Source organism: Stylophora pistillata, chromosome 2 (assembly GCF_964205215.1).
Source record: "Stylophora pistillata chromosome 2, jaStyPist1.2, whole genome shotgun sequence".
NCBI classification, from domain to species: domain Eukaryota; kingdom Metazoa; phylum Cnidaria; class Anthozoa; order Scleractinia; family Pocilloporidae; genus Stylophora; species Stylophora pistillata.
This window is the reverse complement of record NC_142520.1, coordinates 8124512-8145850: the sequence shown is the minus strand read 5'-3', so window position 1 is coordinate 8145850 and position 21339 is coordinate 8124512. Positions and strand designations below refer to the sequence as shown.

At 38.1% G+C, this 21339-nt stretch overlaps 1 protein-coding gene, 1 long non-coding RNA gene and 1 pseudogene across 21 annotated transcripts in view; 2 read left to right on the top strand and 1 right to left on the bottom strand.

Annotated features, from left to right (window-relative positions):
* The window catches only part of LOC148736918 (uncharacterized), a 700731-nt gene that overhangs the window by 7417 nt on the left and 671975 nt on the right, over positions 1 to 21339 (top strand). The gene's annotated exons all lie outside the window — the stretch shown is intronic.
* LOC148736955 (polycystin-1-like protein 2) lies at positions 1437 to 20917 on the bottom strand (annotated as a pseudogene). Its single transcript, XR_015997168.1, has 12 exons — positions 18799 to 20917; positions 13365 to 13761; positions 12345 to 12945; positions 11770 to 11940; positions 10979 to 11104; positions 10462 to 10647; positions 9941 to 10189; positions 8667 to 9395; positions 8086 to 8319; positions 6329 to 7585; positions 5413 to 5581; positions 1437 to 5002 (listed from the first exon to the last, which is right to left on the bottom strand). The product of XR_015997168.1 is annotated as a polycystin-1-like protein 2 (transcript).
* Positions 6318 to 11904, top strand: LOC148736956 (uncharacterized). The gene is made up of 2 exons (XR_015997247.1): positions 6318 to 6433; positions 10944 to 11904. It is a non-coding gene; the product is annotated as an uncharacterized LOC148736956 (long non-coding RNA).

Sequence of the window (21339 nt, the reverse complement as noted above, 5' to 3'; positions counted from 1 at the left end):
ATTCCTGACTATCTGTTCAATGGGATTCAAAGAATACGGAATGCTGCGGCTAGGCTGGTTTGTCAGCAGAGTAGATACTGCCATATTACACTCTCACTTTTTAATTTGCACCAGTTAAATTTCGAATTGTTTTTAAGATTATTTTAATCACATTTCAGACTCTTAAAGGTTTAGCACATGCATATGTAGCCTCTTTAATCTCCATTAAGTCACCTTCATGGTAGAAGCTTAGGAGCTCTTGTAATAACCTCCTTCTCAGTTGCCCTAAAAAGTTGTCCAAGGTTTCTCTTAGTGATTGCTTCTTCGCGTATGCGGCGCCGAAACTTTGGAGAATGCTTCCTCTGGAGATTAGGTCTGAAAGCACTGTTGCTGGCTTCAAGTCTAAACTTAAGACACGTTTATTTCGTGATGCGTTTTCATAGTCCGCTAATGTTAAGTTTCGTGTGTGTGTGTGTGTGTGTATTGTGATTAAAACAAATCAATCAATTTTATTATGTCCATATGTAAAAGGGAGCGTCAGAGGTTTTCTGAATTTTTACCTTCATATCTTCTTTGATTTAGGGTTGATTCTTAACTCGTATTTTAATTCGCATTTGAGCATATTTTCGTGGAATTTGCGCACTACAAATGCTGTATTATTATAGAGTTGCACTTAGCGCACAATGTATTGACAGTACTGTAAAAATTTTACCGAACTGAAGCCCACTTGATAGCAACCCAAGTGCAAAAGATTTTCTAACATTTTAAAGGAGATTGTGTGTAATGGGCAAAACGATACTCGATCGCATATTACTGACATAAGTCACAATTATTTTCTTCTCTTTATAAACGGACCAATGAGGCTAGAGGCTATTTCCACCAGGTGTGAAGCAATGGCTGGCTTCATTAAAACGAGAAATTCAAGATATTGAAATTGCTTGGATTACAATTTGTTGTAACGCAGATAGTGAAAGTTTGATAAAATGCGCGGTTAATGAAAATAGTTCAGGAATCATGCTTAGATGTAGATGTCTATAGCGAATAAGTATTTTTCCTAAAGAAAACGATTGCAAGTATTCCATCTGTCAAATGGAAAAAAATATATATATCCATCCATTCATCAAAGAAATGAAGTTGCGCGTTGTAATTGTTAACGTTTACAGCGTATGCCATTAACTTCGTCGGTATGGGAATTAGGATAACCATGAAGGGAGGGGAGGGAGGGTGTGTGGAGGAGTGAGTCAATAATAAAATTCCAAACCCCAAGACAGATCAAAAAATATAGCATAAAATCGCAAAATTTCCTCAGCACTATACTGTTTGAACAGTTTTATTTTTCGTCTTGATGTCCTACCACCATTTTTTCTATGTTTTTGTTTTAAGAATAGGTCTTCACTGCACACGCCGCAAGCTTGGCTATAAATTAGACAATTACTCGTGATTTAAAAAATGTTCGCCTCTCGATCGGACCAAAGTTGGATATTTTCTTCTCACAAATATACAACTATGCTTTACAAATGGCAGCATTGTTGTTTTGTTAGTTGTTTTTCACCGATTATAAAAGATCTCCGAAGAATTTAATTGCTTGGTACTGAAAACTGTAATTTGTTAATGCACCTGAGCTATTTAGCTTCAATATTAAATTTATGGTCAATTAAACGATGAAGAGCAGTTCAGGTGATATAATTGATCATATATATAAATTGAAAGGTTTTTCCATTTAGAAACAATCCATTTTACAAAGCGGATTCATTGGGAAATAGGACAATTAAAACTGTGACGACTGATGTCATACTGCTGTAATGGCATCGATGGAAAACATAAGTACTATGCCATTTTTTTTTTCATTCTGTCTTTGGGGTGTAATTCGTTAATTTCTACAAGATACGGGTGTCGTTTTGAAAGAAAAAAAATTTACATTTTAAAAATTCAAAGAAGCAGGAGCCGAATTGAAAAGAAAACGCAAAGATAGACCTGTCACGAGTTGATCTGTCGCTGAAAGCATCTACTGTGAAAATTCCTCGTTTAAACTCGTAACATTGTAATTGTACTTACTGCAAACTAATTATGCGTTAATATTACGATATAGTATAGTTGTTTAATAGATATATTAGAAAAAAATCCATACGCTTTCATTGCTCGTGTCAGAATATGGCTACATGCTTCCTGCTCTAATGCTTCTCCAACGAAGAATTTTGATTTAAACTTCCTCTCCGGACACAACATTTTCAAGAGGAAGGTTCAGATACCTCTATGCGGCTCAACCCGAAAACCTGCCGAAAAATGTGGTTCTAACAACCAAGAACGCGCTCGCTGAAGCTAACCATGGAATAAGTGACTAAAAAGGTGTCACTTCCCCAGGAAGCACCATATTGCTCACCAGGGACTAAAGGTTTCGCCAGGGCGGCGGCCCACAACATGATTTCGTTATTAGTATAATTCTCCAAGGACGCGTGAAATGTTCCCTGTTGGAGTCAGTCATTGTTTATGGCCTAGGAGGGGAGTGACATGTTAAGGGGGATCCCATGGTTCTCAGGGTGAACCGTGAGGGGCTAGGTCGTTACCAGCAAAGTATAAAGGGAGACTAAAAACTTTCTGTTAAAAGCTTTTTAAGAGGACTGTCACGACAAAACGATTATGAATTGAAAACTGCATAATTGTGTCGTCTCCAAATTAAAATAACTTTTTAACATGCGCCGAACCACATCTCGTTCATTATTCTAAGCATCCTCCTGGTGTCTGTGTCGTAGAAACTTGGACAAGCATAAGGGGAGAGCGGGTCAACACGTTAGAGACCAGCAACATGATGTCAATTTTGCGTACATAACTTTTAAATTATTTCCGTTCGAATTTCAGCGAAGCATGGGTGGTGCTAGTTTCTCCGAACAAAAGCGCTAAAGAAATATATAAGTAAGTCCAATTCAATGAACACAATTTCATCATTACAATACAATAAATAAAGCGAATAAAAATGTTGAATACGAGAAAGAGAGATCCCCAGTTACTAAGAATAAAAGTGATTAAAAATATTTACAGCAAGTATCACGAAACTCTAAGACACATATATCATCCTTCAAATCTTGAATACGGGCCTTCAAATCTTAAATACGGGCCATGTTAATATACAATCACTTGGCTCAAATGAAAAGTCGTATACAAGTTCTTCCTCTGGGATCAGCTCAGAAAACTCTAAAACAAAGTTCCGTGGTTCTTTTTTTCCTTTCTTCGCTACAATCGTGCAACACGCTGAGGAACTCATTGCGTCTCTGCAAGATGTCTTGTGCTCAAGTATCCGTTTTTCATCTTAGTTTTTGATGTAGTTCTTTACTCTTTTTCACATTTTCTTATTATTGTCTCTAAACCTTGAAGTTTCGAGCCTTTGCAGTTTTTAATAACAAATTAAAATCTTCGTCTTCTTCTGAGAACTCTGAAACAATTCTCTCCAGTCGTTGTAACAGGTCACGCTTTCTCCGGCCTAATCTATGGAGAGAAGACTCTACGACATCCTCTTGAAATCTCACTTTCTTTTCTTCTGGACGTTTGCTGCATTCTTCATTGCTTTCACCTTTGAGAGATTTTAACATGTTGCTTATCTTGTCAAAAAATGATTGTTTCCTCGTGCTGCACTGCTGTTTACTTATTGTTCCTCTAGATGTTTTCTCCCTCAAAGCTACGGTAGCATGACTTTTTAAATTAAAGTTCAGATTCAAAATGTTCTTGGAGTCAAGGCCAACGTTTCCTGAATACTTGTCTTTTGCGTCTTCCGATTTTTGGAAGGTTCTCAACTGACTCAGTGTGTTACTGATTGCATCTAAAAATTTTTTTCTTTCTTTTGAGGCCGAGCAACGGTGCTCATCAATAAGTTCATACAGCTCATCCCCGTTCACATTATTCTTAGCATCCGAAAGGGCATCGTTCATTATAACGATAAAAAAGTTCATGCAAAGGATAGTAAGAGTTAAAAGAATTAAATACGCGAATACTCTGGCGTATATGGTGTTGGCCTCTGCTAGTTTATTGATTGGTCTAGCTTTCACTCGACCAAGAGTTAGCTCAAGCTGGAAATAAGCTCCTTTTAGCACCGAAGAGTAGCGCTCAGATACACAACCAAACATCAAGACACCGAAGTGCAAAAATGCAACAAAGAAAATTAAAAAAACAAAACTAAACGAGGTCAAAGATCGTGCAGATATCTTCAATGTTTTGGAGAATAGAGCCACATGGTTGTTGAAGCGAATCATTCGCAAGAGTTTGGTAGTGACGATGAAAATCAGAATACCAAGGACGGCGTTTTCTACTTCTTGGCAAGTGATAGCTTCTTGAAAACTTGGATTTGCGTAAATGTTTTTATGCACTTTGCCCATGATTGAAATAACTTTACTCTGTCGTATCATATAAGTTACCACGGCAAACAGAGAGAAAAAAATTTGGAATATCTCGATCCAATTCCACATGGACTTAAAATATCGAGAACGATGATTATAAAGCCTCAAGGTTTCTCTCCCAAAATACAAAAAAACAGATACAATGAAGAGAAACGTGCAAATCGAATAAAACTGATGAGAGGAAGTGTCAGTAGAATCAGTTGACAGACTGTGGGTTTGCATGGAAGCTGTTTTCAGCCCAGATGCTTGAACCTCGTAGAAGTATGTGGCAACACCTAGAACATTTGCTGATGGATTAAACGTAGAAAACTCTGCGATGACCACTCGAGTTTTTCTGTCAAGCCAATTGTTTTTTTGTAAATCTGTTACTATGCTGAATCCTGTATGATTCTGGTATCCGAGGTCTGCTACAAATCCTCCTCCATGATAATAGGAGAACTGTCCCCACCTAGGTATAGTGTCGGTGTCTTCAACATGTTAATATCGCCATGGCCTCGGGCAAAGACGTAGCAACTCGCCATTCCTCGTAGCATTGTCAACAGGCCTCCAGCCTGGTTTATTGTACGCGGCCTTGTCTTCGTTCTTTACCGAGTATCCCTCGAAACATTCTTCGATATAGTTCGGGACTTTGCACTGTGCTGCATTTTGAAAAACAAAAGATTATTACCAAAGAAGCTTGTTTTGGTATTCATTGTGCTCAGCGGTTTGTGTCATTTCAATCGTACTTTTAAAAGGACATGGACATCTCTGCTATGAAAAATAAAAGATAGTTGTAGAACCCTTAGAATTTAGCTAAGGGGAGAGGAATGCTGTTGATCGATTCTAACTTTTACGTTGAATAAAAAACGCAGCTTCCCCTAGTCACCAACGCTGTTAGAATGGTCAGAGGCCGAGAGATTTGACACTATTATTTCACTATCACAGTCGGTTTTTCGTGTATGACTATAAAGTGTAAAATTAAGTGTGTGTGTAAATAGCCTTGTCACTAAAATCGAAAACAATGAATGAATAAATAAATAAATAAACATACAAACAAGGAAATGCTTACTCGATTTCACTCTGAGTTGCCTTATACGAGCCATACCGACAAGAAGAGAGTGTTTATTACCAATATACATTGTTTTCTTCTTCTCTTGACCGTTGTACCATCTTCCGGAAAACACTCCTGGGATGTAAACTTTCTGTAACCAGTTCCAGTACATAGTGCTGTTTTTCACCTGAGTTAATACAAGATCGTCAGATTAGATATATTTCGTTTGGTTTATACGTTTAGCTGTATGAATAGATGAGAAGTTCGATCCACGCAAACGAGTAAGTATTTTTAAGCCCGTTTTTAGACTATTATTTCTAATTCCCAAAATTATATATATTTCCCATTATACCCCATTCCCTCGAAAATTAATTTTTGTTTATTTATTTCAAGGATGTTTGTATGAGTTAGCAGCCACTTTCTGAATATCCTCCTTTAACCCTGTATCTCTCAGAAGTGATTAACATAGAACTTCTCCCCAAGATATCCATACATTACTCAGTAAACAGATAATGAGAATGCTCAAAGTTATCATGTAGAATTTGAAGCTTTGATCTAACACTAAATTCTTGTAACTAATTAACAAGGAAATGTGTAGCAGCAAGAGGGGAGAATTAACAAAAGGATCTTGGGAGTTCAAAGGTTGATATAATGTCAATCTCTTGATGACTTTATACCACTTTGCTTGGAATCTCTCCTTAGTCTTGAGTCTCAGTCTTGCTCAATACGTCAATCACTATAGCAGAAAGTGTCTTAGCCAATGTCTGAATTGTCTATAAACGATTTTATTTTCCAGTTCTTCAGCAGGCCGTCAAAGTAACATTTCTCCTTGTATACTCAACTTGGAACCACACATAGGAATAAAAGCTGTAAGATCAATCAAACACAGAAATTTCAGCAATATATTAATCAAAATCAACTAACGTCTACTCACCCTGCTGAAGCTTGGTAGTCCATCTCTGATTGATTTCGTCATCAAGTACCGATGATCATTTCTATTTCCATAGCACACTACCATTAGCAAGAAAACGAAGACCAGGTATGCAACCAATTCTGTGAAGTAACGTGTCAGGTTCTGTTTCTTAGCTTGTTGTCTCCTCATCTTTTCCACATCTGATAATTGCAGTGCTCAAAACTTTTGTTTAGAGTACTCAGTCTTAGCTTGCTGAGGGCTTTCAGAGGCATGTACTTTTGATCTCTTTGCCTTTATCCTTAAAATGGCTGCAATAGTTAGAGCTGTTAAGAACACCTTTACTGGTTCCTTGATTGTTACGTCCTGGGCGAATGAGATAAGCATCGAAGATAGCCACTGCTCGCTGACACTCTTTTCCCAAATTAGACTGTAGAATATTGAAAACGCAGCCGAAACAGTACAAGAACAGAGCAACAAAAACCAAGCAATACCAGTGATAAAGGTGCCTTTATGACAATAGCCGTTGTTTGTTGCACACTTTTCAGCTCCTTTCTGAAAAAATAACGCTATGATAATATTTATGGGTGCTACAACAAGTGCGCTTTCAATGCCAGTCACAACTTGTCTCCACGACATTTTAAGCGGTCCAACCTGGATAGGCAGTTCGTAATTTCCTTCTAACTTATAGAACATCGCGTTAGCAAACATGGATGTCAAAAGCACTGACAGGCAACAAGAAAGCCGCTGTACTCTTGTAAAGCGGCTTCTTCGTAGCTTCGCTGCAACTGAAATCCAAATATGCCACTCCGCGAGGCCTCTTCGCCAACGTCTTGCGACTTCACTGCCGAAATCCAGATGATTTGAGGTCTTGTAGATTGTTCGCTCGATGCGCCCATCTCCCCGCTCAAGAGCAAACCACAGATTCGCCATAAATTTCCACGACTGGTTAGTTTGTACGTCCCGAATCAGAATTTCCTCAAGAAACCACGAAGGATTATTTCCAAAATTATCATGACCAATCTGTAGTCCTTGAATCGAACCAAGTGATTTATTAACATAAAGTACAAAAACATCGGAATTACCTCGAGAAAATAACATATTAACTGCACCAGGCTCTTCTTGGCTGAGATGAAGAATGCCACTCTTTCCGTCAGAACCGTAAATCTCCAAAGCAACATGAGCAGTCGTGCCCGAATTTTTCCACGCACCAGTAGTAATCACTATTTCGTATTCATATGTACTGTTTGGAGAAGATGGAAGGTGGATCGGGGATTCCTCCTAAAAAAAAAAACAAAACAAAAAATGAGAAAGCATAATTTATCTACTTGACTAGCTAGTTCATATTTTCAATTAGATTTTTTTGTTTCATTCCAAAAATACATGGTAAACCCTGGAGACGGTTTAATCTAATTGACTATTACTTCACAATCAACATATTCATCTCAACAAGCCTTTAAAGCAAATAATGTAAGATAAAGAAATTAAAAGCCTTCTTTTTGTTAACCCTTTAACTCCCAACGGTGATCCATATGTAATTTCTACCTTTTATATCCAAAAATTATCCAGTAAATAAGGAATGAGAATATTCAAACTTATCAAGTAGAAGAATTTTTATCTTCATCTATTAGCAAATGTTCATGACTTATTCACAAAATAATGCTTAGCAGTTGGAGGTACGAATTTACAATAAGATCTTGGTTGTAAACAGTTATACAGTGTAGTGGAGAGCAATCCTCGTGAAAATAATGGTCAAAAGCAAAATCTGGCTCTTTACTAACATTTTTCGCGTCTTCCTTGTCGAATTTCCTTACGATAACAATTGCAGACGCATAACACAACAGAACCACCGCCATAGCCACAATTACTGCAATATTTCCAGTTTCCGGTAACTGCTGGAGCTCGACTAGAACCTTGTCAAAGTCAATAGGATTCGGTTCAACTAAAAGACTTCCTCCAAATGATGTCAAATGATTGCAGCTACAATTTATGAATCGGTCTGATGCTGCCAAAACCTGGAATTATAAATTAAAAGGAAGATGTAAGTGATGAAGTTTATCATAATGATTTTGGCTGCAGCTGCTTATCACTCTGTACCTTTCTCTTTTAAGGCGCTGCTAAGCTTATGTTGGTTATCAAATTTTTTCGACCTTTTACGATAGCAGAACCAACGGAAAATGTTATCAAAACAACGTTTGGCCTGAATACAATGATAAGTCTAGTGAATGAAGATTACTATAATACCGTAATAATTTTTCAAAAATTACTAAGAAAGGAACGACTTTTCTAAAATGTGTTGAAAGCAATGCAAAATTATAACAATAATTATTGTCCTAAAGTTCATTTTTAACTTTTCACTTACCCGACAGCCAGATGATATCCACTTGTCAAATTTTTCTGACCAGTAAACACAACTACCTAAGACCACCTTCAGAGTGTAGTTCTCATCTGTTGTGGAATCATAAACTGGAATCACAGGGACATTTTCATCCTGGGGTGGGGTGGATGGTGGATCTTTAACTTCGACGCAGGAGCGCTTCCCTCGCTCTTCTCCTAAACAAGATCTTTTATGTCTTTTGTGAGATAACTTCATTGTGGCGTTGGCATTTTTTACGCTAAGAAAGTATTTCCCTGGATGCTCAGCCAGAACTTGTATCGGTGCATTTAGGGAGCAGACTGTTTGTCCTTGTCTTTTGTCACGCGCACGTAGCATCCAAACGCACATTTGGCCTTGAAAGATTGTGGCATTGAGGTCGTGGTCTTGAGATGTTGGCCGCTGACCAAAACGCATATAGACAAACAGATGTAGGGTTGGGTCTTGAGGTTTTATTTCCAGGATTAGCAAGGTGTTTTCATATTTCACGCTTATCTCGTGGAAACGTATATCGTCATATTTCGTGAAATACCATGACTTCTCTAGAAATTTTTTTCGAAGTTTCGAAGGCGTAACTATGACGACGATGTCTTCTGTGAGATTAGATACTTTAATAGGCTCGCTATAGTTGTTTTTCAACAGCAGGGTTACAACATGAGAGCCAACTCGCTCCTTTGTGCCGTCCCAAGTGTAAGGGTTGAAAGAGAATGACAGCATCTAAAAGAGTAACAACATTTCAGCTTCGTTTGTTTGTTTGTTTGTTTGTTTTTACAAGGGATTTCGTCGTCCTATCAAACGTAAGCTTATGCACTGATGAGGCCCAGAAGGCCGAAACAGCACTTTATACTTACATGAATAAATATATATTTAGAAAACAATGAAAGAAATATACAATTTTATTCGCCTGGTCACTTTTTTTGAAATATTTTAAAGCGAGAAATATCGGGCCAGAGCGAAAAGCGACGACTAAGGCTTCTGAGAGACTTGATGCTGTTTTTAACTCAAGTTTAAAATCTATTTAAGGCGATATTAAGAAAATCAAGCTTGATTCGATTCGATTCTTTTTGCTATATTAAGTGTTAGAGTTGAACAAGTCAAAAGCAAAATAATAATTAGAGTTGCCTCTGGATATAAGCAGTCCTCAGGGTACCTAGTGTGCTACTTTACTACTTTGACTTGACTGGCGTCGGTATTAGCGGACAAATACTTTCCTGATCTCGCCACGAATACATTAAGTTTACCTTTAGGGCATAAATACCTACCTTAGCATCTACAAAACTTGTTTTTTTCACTCCGGAGACTATCAACAGGCTTTCAGACGGTAACCTAAACCACCCTTTTCCTGCTTTTATTTCCAGTCCTGAAAGTCTTTGGCGGCTATATCTTCCAAGTTTCATGGACAATTGCCCTGCTGTGATTGTTATCGCTTTTTCATCAGGGACAGTTAAGGCCAGCAATGAGTCTGTAACGTTATCGAGGACCTTCATCGAAATCTTCACTAACATCTTACCCTGTAGAAATGACACAAATAGACATAGAATATAAAAAAATTATGAATCGTCAAAAGTTCGAAACAAAAAGGTCCGAAATCTGAAAAAAGAAAGGAGTGACGGTGAAGTTAACAGCAATCTTCTGTGGACCACTCACCAATGAATTAAAAAGTAATGACCGTGGGGTGGAAAGAGAAAAAATAAGAATTTGCTGGCACACACGGATACGTTAGTAAAGAGTGTTCATTTAATTCGTAGACTTGTCGACACCACCTAAATGTACGCTACAATACCTGTTCTTGAAAACTTGATTTTGAATCCTCTGAAGCAATCACGGCTGCTGCCTTCAACACGCTATTTAAACATAAAGCCAAGTTTTCTGCTGACTTAGTTGTCAGGTGTATATCTGCTACGTCTTTTTTCCGGGCGAGAGACCATAAAAGGGACGTCATTGAACGGACCGCAATCAGGGAGATATTCTATGGAGTGCAAATTAGGTTGAGCGGCTGAAATTGGTTACTTTCAGTTTTGTTTTCATTAACCTTTGTAGAGATATTCTGGCGTGAGTTAGTTAATGTAAGTTCAATAAATCACTAAGTATGACTTGGTGTTTTATGCTTCCTTTTTTTTAAATTTTTTTAATCTTTATCGTTGTTGTTGCTGTTGGGTTTTGAGCCCGTCTGGCTAAAAAAAAAAAAAAAAAAATCGACATATATAGCGACCAAAGTTACTCAAACATTAATATAAAATATACATATATGTGTCATTCTTTCAGTTGTGTCCCATCCAAAGCAATATTATGTAACTTACCAGTGACACGTGGTTCACTTTATCCAAAAGTTCAAGAGCAGAACCGATAACTGATGAGCTTTGAAGCAGGTCCAAGACATTTTTCGCTTCCAAGGAAGAAACTTCTACTAGGATGTACTCCATTACCTTGAAAGTAATAAACACGTACAACTGAAGGTTATTTTAGGCGGGAAAGAATCAAGAAAGTAGACTATATCCCACACATGAGGCTCATTCCAAAGAACTGAAATCCTTTTAAAGGTATGTTTATACTCAAAGTATCAGGTCTCCTGATGATATTGATACTGACAACTATCAAAATGATATAATCGCAAGTGTGTGATTGATCCTAAGACATCGCTAGTTGGAACATACGTCCAAGCTGAAACTGAGGGATGTGTACCGGTTATTTACGCCAATGGAATATATTTTAAACTTCATTTTAAGATGCTGAAAGTACTCTTTTGAAATTCAACTCAAGGCTGTACAGCGTTTACATTCTATTCATAAGAAGCCCTCTTTGTTCCGGCGCAAGAAAAATGTAAAGACATAAAACCTGTAAGCCATGATTCCTGAGCATCACAAATTCCAGATATTGAACATATAAGGCTCTCATTTACTAAAAAAGTATGCCAATACACTTAGTGTAATATATTTGTTTCTTATTCGAAAGTTGATGGTTTGATATATGATTTTCGATACAATTTTATTTCTGTTTCTCTCCAGGGAAACTCTTTGTTTATTGGATTTTAAGATCACGATGAACTAGATTTGCTTCACTATTTAAGTATGCATTAGGCTTTTAAAAATACCTTGTATCTCTCCTGCAAATCAATTGAGGGTTCTTGCAAAACTGATTGTATGATAGAGTTCGCACGTAGCGCCGCTTCTCTCAGGTTTTCACTGTTGATGGATTCTTTGAATAAACTTGCCACGAGGAGGTCTGTGATATTTGTCATGTTTTCTTGCTGATATGGCTTGATCTGTAAAAGGTCAAAAGCAGGTATCGACTTGGTTACACGCCTAAAGAGAGTTTGACAGCATAAATACTTGTTGTTCACAAGCTGGGAGGTCCGTATTGTAAAAAAATCTACCCAAGGTCTTGGAAAGCCAAGACAGAGGGCACAGTTTTTCCCAATACGGACCGACCCAATGGTGAATATCATTAATAACTTATTCTCAAACTCAACGAAATGTAATTTGGCCACAGTAAAAAGTTTTTGGAAAAGCTCTTTTTACACTCCCCTATCCACGCGCAGCATTATAGTTTCTTTAGAACCTTGTCCCTTTTAAAGAGAGCTTAATCTAAAGTAATAGAGACCAAAAGAAATCAATGTGTTCCCACTTTATCTCATGCTAGAAATTAAATTAATAATTATCGACCTACCTGGACTGTCAAAGGGACTGGGGAAGCAGAAATTCCAAATTTGTCAGTTACTGTAACGGTGAACTTGACAACAAAGCATTCTTCCTTGTTCCCAGGCGGTATCTTAGCACTTATGGTGTTGTTAGCGCCACGATATAACACACTGTAAAGACCGTTCTGTAGCCTGTATTGAAACTCGTAGGACAGAGGGGTGCTGTTACTTTTCCAGTTGCTACAGCTAAGATTAAAATAAGTTTTCAGTGAGGTACCGTTTGCCGGAGTGATCGAGCAGTTCCCCTTTGTGGGGGGTAATGCCGTGATAATGTCGTAAGCACTCATTCCCCCTCTAGCGTCCGTAGTTGTAATGAGTAGTACCAGGCGATACTTGCTTCCGCCAGTAAGGGAACCTCCTTTGATAACAATATAGCTTGAATTCAGTGGTGTACTTGTGATGTTTCGTAGATTATGTTTCCTTTGCCAGGTGATGGTGTTTTTTTGCTGGTAGAGTATCCATTCAAAAGAAGATATTTTAGAGCCCTGTAATCCCATGCATAAAGATTGGACTCCAAGTTTAACCAAGGGACTCGTTTTAGGTTGGCTAGGTTGGCAGTTAAAGAAACATCTAGAATGCGACAAAAAAGATTAGACCATCACTCAGCGAAGAAAAGTTTTGAACTCCTGTTGTCTGACGAGAGTATATGTTAAAATTATGAATAACAGCAGCAACAGTGACTGCGATGTAGCACTGATATGAGTACCTGCTAATGAAGTAACTTCAACAAACAATAACGGCAATGTCAGCAACAACAATATCATTAACAGCAGCAAGAAAGCAACAAAAAGCGAAGACAGCAGAAACAACGAATACTAACAAAACCAGTAAGAAAATAGGAAGAAAAGGACAACAGAGGCATCAGCAGCGAAAATAAAGAGCAAAAGCAAGGTCAAGAATAAATAGAGGCATAAACAACGGCAACATAAACGAAAGCAAAAACAATACGAATAACCCAAAAACTGCAAAAGACAAAGGAAATCCCTAACCTTTGATATATTTTTGGGGGGTCTCCTTCTAACAAATGGATTACTTGATAAACGGTGGAAATGCGAGTGTCCTTGGTCACTTCCAGTTTAACTATGTAGGTCTGATTCGGAGACAAAGTTTCCTTGTTTAGGGACATTGTTTCGCCAGATGCTGTTCCATTATAATATATAGCTGACTCGTTTACTGTCGTTGGGAAACCTTTGTTCGCTTTCCCTTCCACTTGTTTTCTGGAGTGGTCTGCTGTGATTTTGCCATAATGCCAGATAAAGTTCATTCTTGATCGGATACTACGCGGATCTTCCGGGTCATATGACAGTGAAGCATTCAATGTTATGTTTTCCTGAAGTCCTCTGGTTACCTCGGCGCCACCAGAAATTACTGCAACGAGGTCTTGTTCTGTTTTGCAAAAAATTGTCTTTAGTTTAGAAAAAAGATATTTTTTGTTGTTGTTAGCAGTCTTGGTAAATGTGACCGATATTTTGTTACCAAACTTTCAATATAAAAAATTATAGCCGCTTCTAGTCATCCTGATTTTTCTTTCACTGTGACAGCCTATCTACGAAACACCCCAAGTATTTCTAGATAAGACTCGAAATACGTATATCAAAACGAGGCTTAAAATGAACTCTGTTTTACGGCTTTTCCTCCCTTCCTCTCTCCCTGCTTAATTCACAAATTTTGTACTTAGCACCGTTTTTAGAGTAAGTTTGTTGGATCTAGGCACTTAGCAGTTTACATTTTGTAGATTTGTTTGTCTGATAACGGATTCTTAATCTTATTTGCAATTGGGACATGTTCTACGTCATCATTAGCATCAGATAGTGGGTTGCAAGGTGGTTCAACGTAGACCTGGTGGTAGTCCTGTGAGGAATTTTGTCCGGAAGCTGAATCTGCTTCAAAAAAATTACAAATAAAATGAAGGGGAAGTAAACTATTAAAAAAAAAAAGGAGAATGTATATTGGTCTCTTCTAAGAGTTACTACTATTCAGTAAAGCACTGATTCATTTTTGTCAACCACTGCTTTGCGCCTGTAACGAAAGGAATGGATGTTTTATTAACAACATCAGTTTAATTCCAATCAGTATGAGATCATCGTGCGTTATTTTCTTACACTTGGTATTGACCACTACTAAATTAAGCGGACCCCAATTGAACGGGCACCCTCTTATAGGCGGACACTAAGCCTGGTCGTGAAAAAATGTCTTACTTTTCCTTCTATAACGAACCCCTATTTAGCAGACAGCTCTATTAAGCGGATGCGGCTCTTAGCTCTAAAATAAATTATATTTTGCTAGTTTCCATTGTAAAATAATCTATATCAAGTGGACACCGGAATGAATTGACATTGTAGTGTATGTGATTACGTCCCCGCGTATCGTGACTGTTTTGCTGTCTTGTTTTTGCATTATTACCAACAAATTAGAGTTGTTGATAAAAGTTAATGAAATTGAACTCTGGATAGCTTTGTTGGCGATGAGGAACTTTATCACAGTTTAGAGTAACCGTTGAATGTCAATCGTTTATATACATTACGCAATTTTTACAAAACTCTATTAAGAGCAAATCTGTGCAAAAATCAAACATTGGATAGCAAAGGCAAAAAACTAAAATTCGCTGTTCTTTTGCATACAAGTAGCCTTTAGAAAGTATACAATTGCTGTGCAGTTATTTCCTCAAAAAAATTATTTGCTTCCGAAACTACGAAAACGTGTTGTTTTTAGTCCCGGGATCGATTTGGCGACACCGAACAGGTATAAAATAGGTCATGAGTCACTTGACTCGCGTATCAAAAAAACTGCGCTAGAAAAAGCTATCACAGTTCCAAGTTGTTGTATAAGTTGTCATTGTCTAGACACCGTGATTTCATAAAGATTAGATTACTTCCAGTATTCAAGAAAAGTGAAAAGGTTATTGCTCTCCATTGTTGCGTAAAACGGTAGGCGAAAAACAACGATAATTTTTAGCATGTGCCTCGCTCAGAATTTCGTAAGATTACGAATGATAATAATAGAGTTGATGATCTTTCATAATATGTAAAGTTTACTTTGGGGAAATGAATTTGGAATTGTTTACATTTTTTTTTAAATTCGTGAAGAAAGACAAAAAAATCACGCCGTCCTGGGTTGTTCATGTGATCATCAAGACATTGATATGATAAAAATTAACACGACTCCGATGCATGTAGCAAAGTAAATATAATAACCTTAACTCAAATATTATATTCTTAGCTGTTCATATGAGTCCAGAGTTTCAGTCTGTTTTGCCGTTTTCTCCATTCTGCGGTCTCTGTAAGTTTGACATCTGCACCGTCACTTCATGTCGCGGCTCCATCAAAACAGCTGCTCCTGAAAACGTCTAAACTTTCCGATTTGTATTCCTTGTGTGCTTGATACGACGTGTTGGTGTTCTTTGCGACAAAATTCATTAAAAGACTGATGGAGCCGACTATTCAAAGCTTATGTTTAGAGTTTTCTTCCATCGGTCCTGTTCATCAATTATCTGTTTGACAGACTGTATGCGAATTTTTTTCGCTTGAATCTATAAAAATAATTTGCATAGAGGCCGAACGAGCTTCAAGTGCTTGACAGTCGAATTTGTTCATGGAGTTGGGGGGGAAAGGAAGTATGCGGTCTCTTTCTAAAGTGCGTTACTTTGGGGCAGCAGATTTCTCTTTAAATCGCTAATAAAATATTTTACCAAAAATTTATCTTTCTTTTTACTTACTTTTGAAGAATCGAACAACTCAATTTATGTAATTAAATCAACCTCTTTAGTGCATGTTTATTTCCCACGTGAACTAAATAAAAATTCTAAATTTAAGAAAGACAATACTTTGCGTGTTCCTGCTCTTGGAAAAATGGTGGAGGTTTTTGCTCTATCAGGAGTATAGTCGCCAGTCCATGTTCGCAAATCTATCATATTATATTGTCCCGCTATGCAAATTAAGTAAGGTAGTTCTGTCAAATGAAAACCATCGAGACCTCTTTCCTGTTTTGAACTGATTTGATTGAAAACCTCGGAACAACGATCGTCGAAAACAAAAGAAAAGAGACATATGGCTAAAAGACCCAATCTTGGCCACTGGGATTACCTTATCCACTCTATATACCAATTACTGTCACGAACTCTTGCTCAGCCTGATATGCAAATTTTGTGTTGCTTTGCAAGCAAGACGTAGTCTGCATATAATCTCAAATCGGTCCACGGTAAACTGCATAGCACATGCTTGAACTAGTTAGCTTTATTGTCAGCCCTTTTATGGTTTCTTTCAGAAAAATTTGTAATAACAGTATAAAGAGTACAAATGTGAAAGGTGAGCTACGAAGAATTCGTTGAAAACTAAGGGCCTGAGTACATGAGCCGGGCTGCTTTGGTGTGCCTAGATGACATTCAGCCCGGTATTACATGAGGCGAGCCAGCCCGGTTTATGACTGGGGTGATAAACCGCGGGAGACCAGAGTGAGCTTTGATTTTATTGATCCGCCCCAGTATCTTTACCATTACATCATAGAACTCCATTACCAACTTTCCACAACCACTTCTAGATCCCATTGTCACAGCATTACTAAATTTTTGCAGCAATTCTTTTATCTTTTCCATCACCCTTGAATAACCTTTCTTGATCAGCGCTTTCTCTGACTTGGCTTTTTCCACCAACTCTTTCCTCTGAGACTCCTCAACATCTTCGAGAATGGCAGTAGTTTCTTCTGGCCCAAAGAAGTCAACATCGCCAGGAGAATGCTTTGTCGCTATCGCCTTTCTCACTGCTTCATATTGCTTGTTTTTATCAGCATTGAAGTCCACGTTGCGATACTCCATATTAGCTTTGAATTCACCGAGCGCGCGAAGAAGGTCGTCAACCATTCCAAAATCGTCCACTTAAATTTCGTGGCCGCCATGTTTGCATGAAACTGAGACCATTGCGCATGAGCATTGTATTACCCGCTAAACTCTTGCTGGCTTAATGAGCCGGGCTGACCCGCCTAAACACGATTATATGGGAAAATTTCAACCCGGTTAGCAGGGATCCCGGTACCGCGATACCGGGATCTCGGCTTACCGGGCCGGCGCGGTTGTCATGTAATCGCGACGGTTGATTTTTGTTGCGTTTGACAAACGTGCCGAGATCCCGGCAAACTGACCCCAGCCCGGCTAACCGAGCCAGCCCGGCTCATGTAATCAGGCCCTAAGCCGGTTTTGATCGTGGCTGCAGCGGCGGGCTTCTCCGTTCATGATAAACCTCATGAATGAAATTAAACAAACGGTAAAATGAAGCACTTTAAAATTCGAGAATATCATATCCAAGTTCGGTCAGTATATTTGCATTGTTCTTTACGTTTTTTGAGTTGCCATGATTACTTAAACAAAAACGATTTTGTTTTGGTAATGGCACGCATACACAACATGGCGTGATTTTAAGTATTTCGTCTTTCAACGATTTTCAACAAATTCTTAAAAATCCCACATTCATTTCCCCAAAGTAAACTTAACATATTTTGAAAGATCGTTAACTCAGGTTGCGTCATTCTTAATCTTACGAAATTCTAACCACGGGCACATGCTCAAAATTATCGTTATTTCTCGCCTACCGTTTTACGAAGCATGGTGGAGCCATAACTTCTTTACTTCTCTTGAACTCTCAGATAAATCTTATGTCTATGAAATCATGGTGTTTAGACCATGGAGAGTTATACAACAAATTGGAACTATGACAGCTTTTTCTAGGGAAGTAGTTTTGACAAGCAAGTCAAGTGAATCACGACTAATTTCCACCCCGTTTGCACGTGTTTGGGATCGCCAAATTATGCCTAAGTTGAAAACGGCTTCCATCGTTTTTCTCAGTAATTAACAGCTATTTCAAGGAAAAAACTGCATGGCATTCATATAATTACTAAAGGCTATCCATATGCAAAAGACGAGAGAATTTTATTTTTTTCAGCTTTGCCAAAGATTTGCGATTTTGTTTGATACTTGCACGGATCTGCTTTTAAGTGGTCACCCCCTTTTAAACGGAAACCGGGGAAGGTCCCATGGGTGTTCACTTCATAGAGGCTCCACTGTATTTTGTTGAGTAGAAACAAAAAAATTGAACAAAATGAGAAAAACCGGTAAATGAAATTTTTCCTAACTGCTGTTCTACTCGTAAGGGTGATTGTAGGCACACAAACCGTAACTGAACCATCTGTTACCCTTCTTCTACTTACAAGGGTAAACCTTACACATGTATATCATGAAAACATTCACTGAATTGTCTCAAATCTAATCTATCTATGCAAATATAAATTTGATCATGACTCTCAGAAGATTTATAATTTCTGTGGAAAGTCCGAAACACGCTCGCATGATAATTTTTTAGCTGCCCCTTAGGGCCTCTGGTGCCTTTTAGTTTACTAACTCTTAAAACAATTATTAAAATGGTAAATTTGTCTTACCCCTGGGAATTTCACAGATATAACCGGCGATCGAATATTCACTGCAATTAACAGTTACAATCCGTTCGCCATTACTAGACCGCTTGTATATGCAAGACATTTTGCCGTCACCACTAGGCTCTCCTGCTCCCCACTTGGAAATTGTCAGCGGTCTTCCATTCACCCAGGTCCAACTCCCAGCATTTTTTATCAAACCAATCACCAATCTCTTCACATCTTTAAACCTATTTTGCCTTTGCATCTCGTCAGTGATGAAATTCCACTCTTCTTCGGTCTCGATGGAAACTAGGTCTCCTCCTAGGCTTTGGCAAGCAGCTCTGTTCCAGTCCCAGCTCCCGTACCACGAGCACGAGTGCCAGCGCCAGTGCAAGCAAGAGTACCGGCAGCAGTGCTGGCACTTGCGCGAGTGCCTCTCACACGCCGTAAATGTGTACCAAGAGTTTTCAAAAGATACACTGGGGCATTCTACAGAATGATGAAAATGAAAACAAAGATAATCATCATGATGATGATAAACAAAGGAATAATTATGATTATGATGTAAACATAATATAATCAAAATCGCTGTAAAGGATAATAAATAAGCTAGAAAATGTGGCTTATTTTCTGTTTTACCATTTCTATTCGTACTTTTCAATATCGGCAGGGTATGTTTGATCGGTGTAAACTAACACAGTACATCTTTCTTCTTTACGCCGTCTGCCCTCTCTGCTCTGCTTTTTGAGAAAATATTTTACCTTACACGTCTGTGAGTTCATGAAATTTTGGTTGTTGGGTTTTGGAAAATCGATAAATTCATCACGGAGCTGTTACCCCTCTCCGACCTCCATCTTGACAAGCTTAAAGAAAAGTCAAATGTGAGTGTAATTTCTCGTAAATTTGCAACCTGAGTTACTCAGTTAACCGTATACAGTTCATACAGGAACGGTTGACAGAAAAAAAAAATGCAAAAGTGCACGCGTCGGTCTTGAAAGATAGGGTATCCGGTGATTAGTGAGTTCTAACAAGTGAAATAGATATTAAATAGATATGGCCAAAACGACTAAAAAACAGGGAAGAAATACCTACATGCAGTCAATAGGAGAGGAACAAAACAAAAATGATACGATGTTGCAATTGAATTCGCTCTCGTTACGTTTAAATAGTTTTCATCTTCTATTAGGGCCAATTGTTTTCTTGTTTTCTTGTTTTCTTGTTTTATTTTTGTTTTTTTTTTGTTTTTTGGTTTTTTGTATCTTTTATGCAGTTTAGAATAAAAAAAAATTCATTTTTGTGAACAAAATAAGTTCATTAAATCCGCAATGCTATGTCCTTAAGGTGACATTTTCTCAGACTTGCCCGAAATCCTGAGGTCAAGTACCCAAGACCTGAAGACTACCCACAGTACTTTTCGGGGCTATCATGTGCTTTTTCCGACACGCTTTTTTCCGAAACAACTGTATATAATTATCGTTTACTCGTACAAGCACAAACAAGAATACTTCGATGTGTTATTATGAACACAACATGCAAACACTCATCGACTGCAGTGAACGCTCGCTCGACAAATGTTGAGAAATGTATCCTTTCGATCACGTTTCTTTGAGGCACTTTGCCCGTCGAAAACTTGCTGTGGCATGCGGCGCAGCAAAATAAAGGATGATTCTAGAACGATGAAATTTTTTATATAAGATGTGTCCCGAAATTTTTCATGAGCAAAAAATAACGGAAAACTCTTTTATGGTCAGAAAGCAGCTCTTATCAGGAGTGGTACTTGACACATATTTCTTCACAGCGACGTCTTCTATTTCGGATATTCTATTTTGAATTATTGCACTTAAACTATCTGTAAGCTCATGCGATTATTGTACTTATTGTATGACACTTATAACAAGGTTGTCTAGCAGCCTGAGCCACCTCCCCTCCCTTATTTGATCAGAACGGACTGAAAACAAAAAGCACATAATTAAATACAAGTGTGAGATATCCTAATTTGAAACCGCCAATGCGCACTAAACAGTTTATTCACTGCTTACACATTCAAGTTAGTAGAGGCTTTCGATATTGCGAGAGCAGCATATTTACCTCTCAAAATTACTCATTGAAATAAATTTTAACGGGACCAGGGCTAAGCGGAAATGGTTTAGCACTTAATGTCCTTTGTGGGTGGAATGTTTGCTTACCCTCGGGAAATTCACAGATGAACGCATTTTCATCAGATGAAAAGATACCGTTTAACAGGCCCTCATTCTTGGATATTTCCGCTTTGTAGTCGTTGCCATTTGGCTCACAATCTCGCCATTTCGAAATATTCAGTCGCGCTCCAGTAGACCATATCCAATTCCCATCCGAGTGACACTTGCATAAACCAATATGCCACGCGGTAGTATTCCAACTATTACGCTTTTGAATCTCACCATTGATAAACTTCCATTCTTCATCGGTTTCGATGGAAACAAGGTATCCTCCAAGACTGAGGCAGACGTCACTGTTCTCCCGATAACCTCTTCCCGATTTTGTAAAGATGTACGAAGAATTTTTGAAATGGGTACATAGACTTTC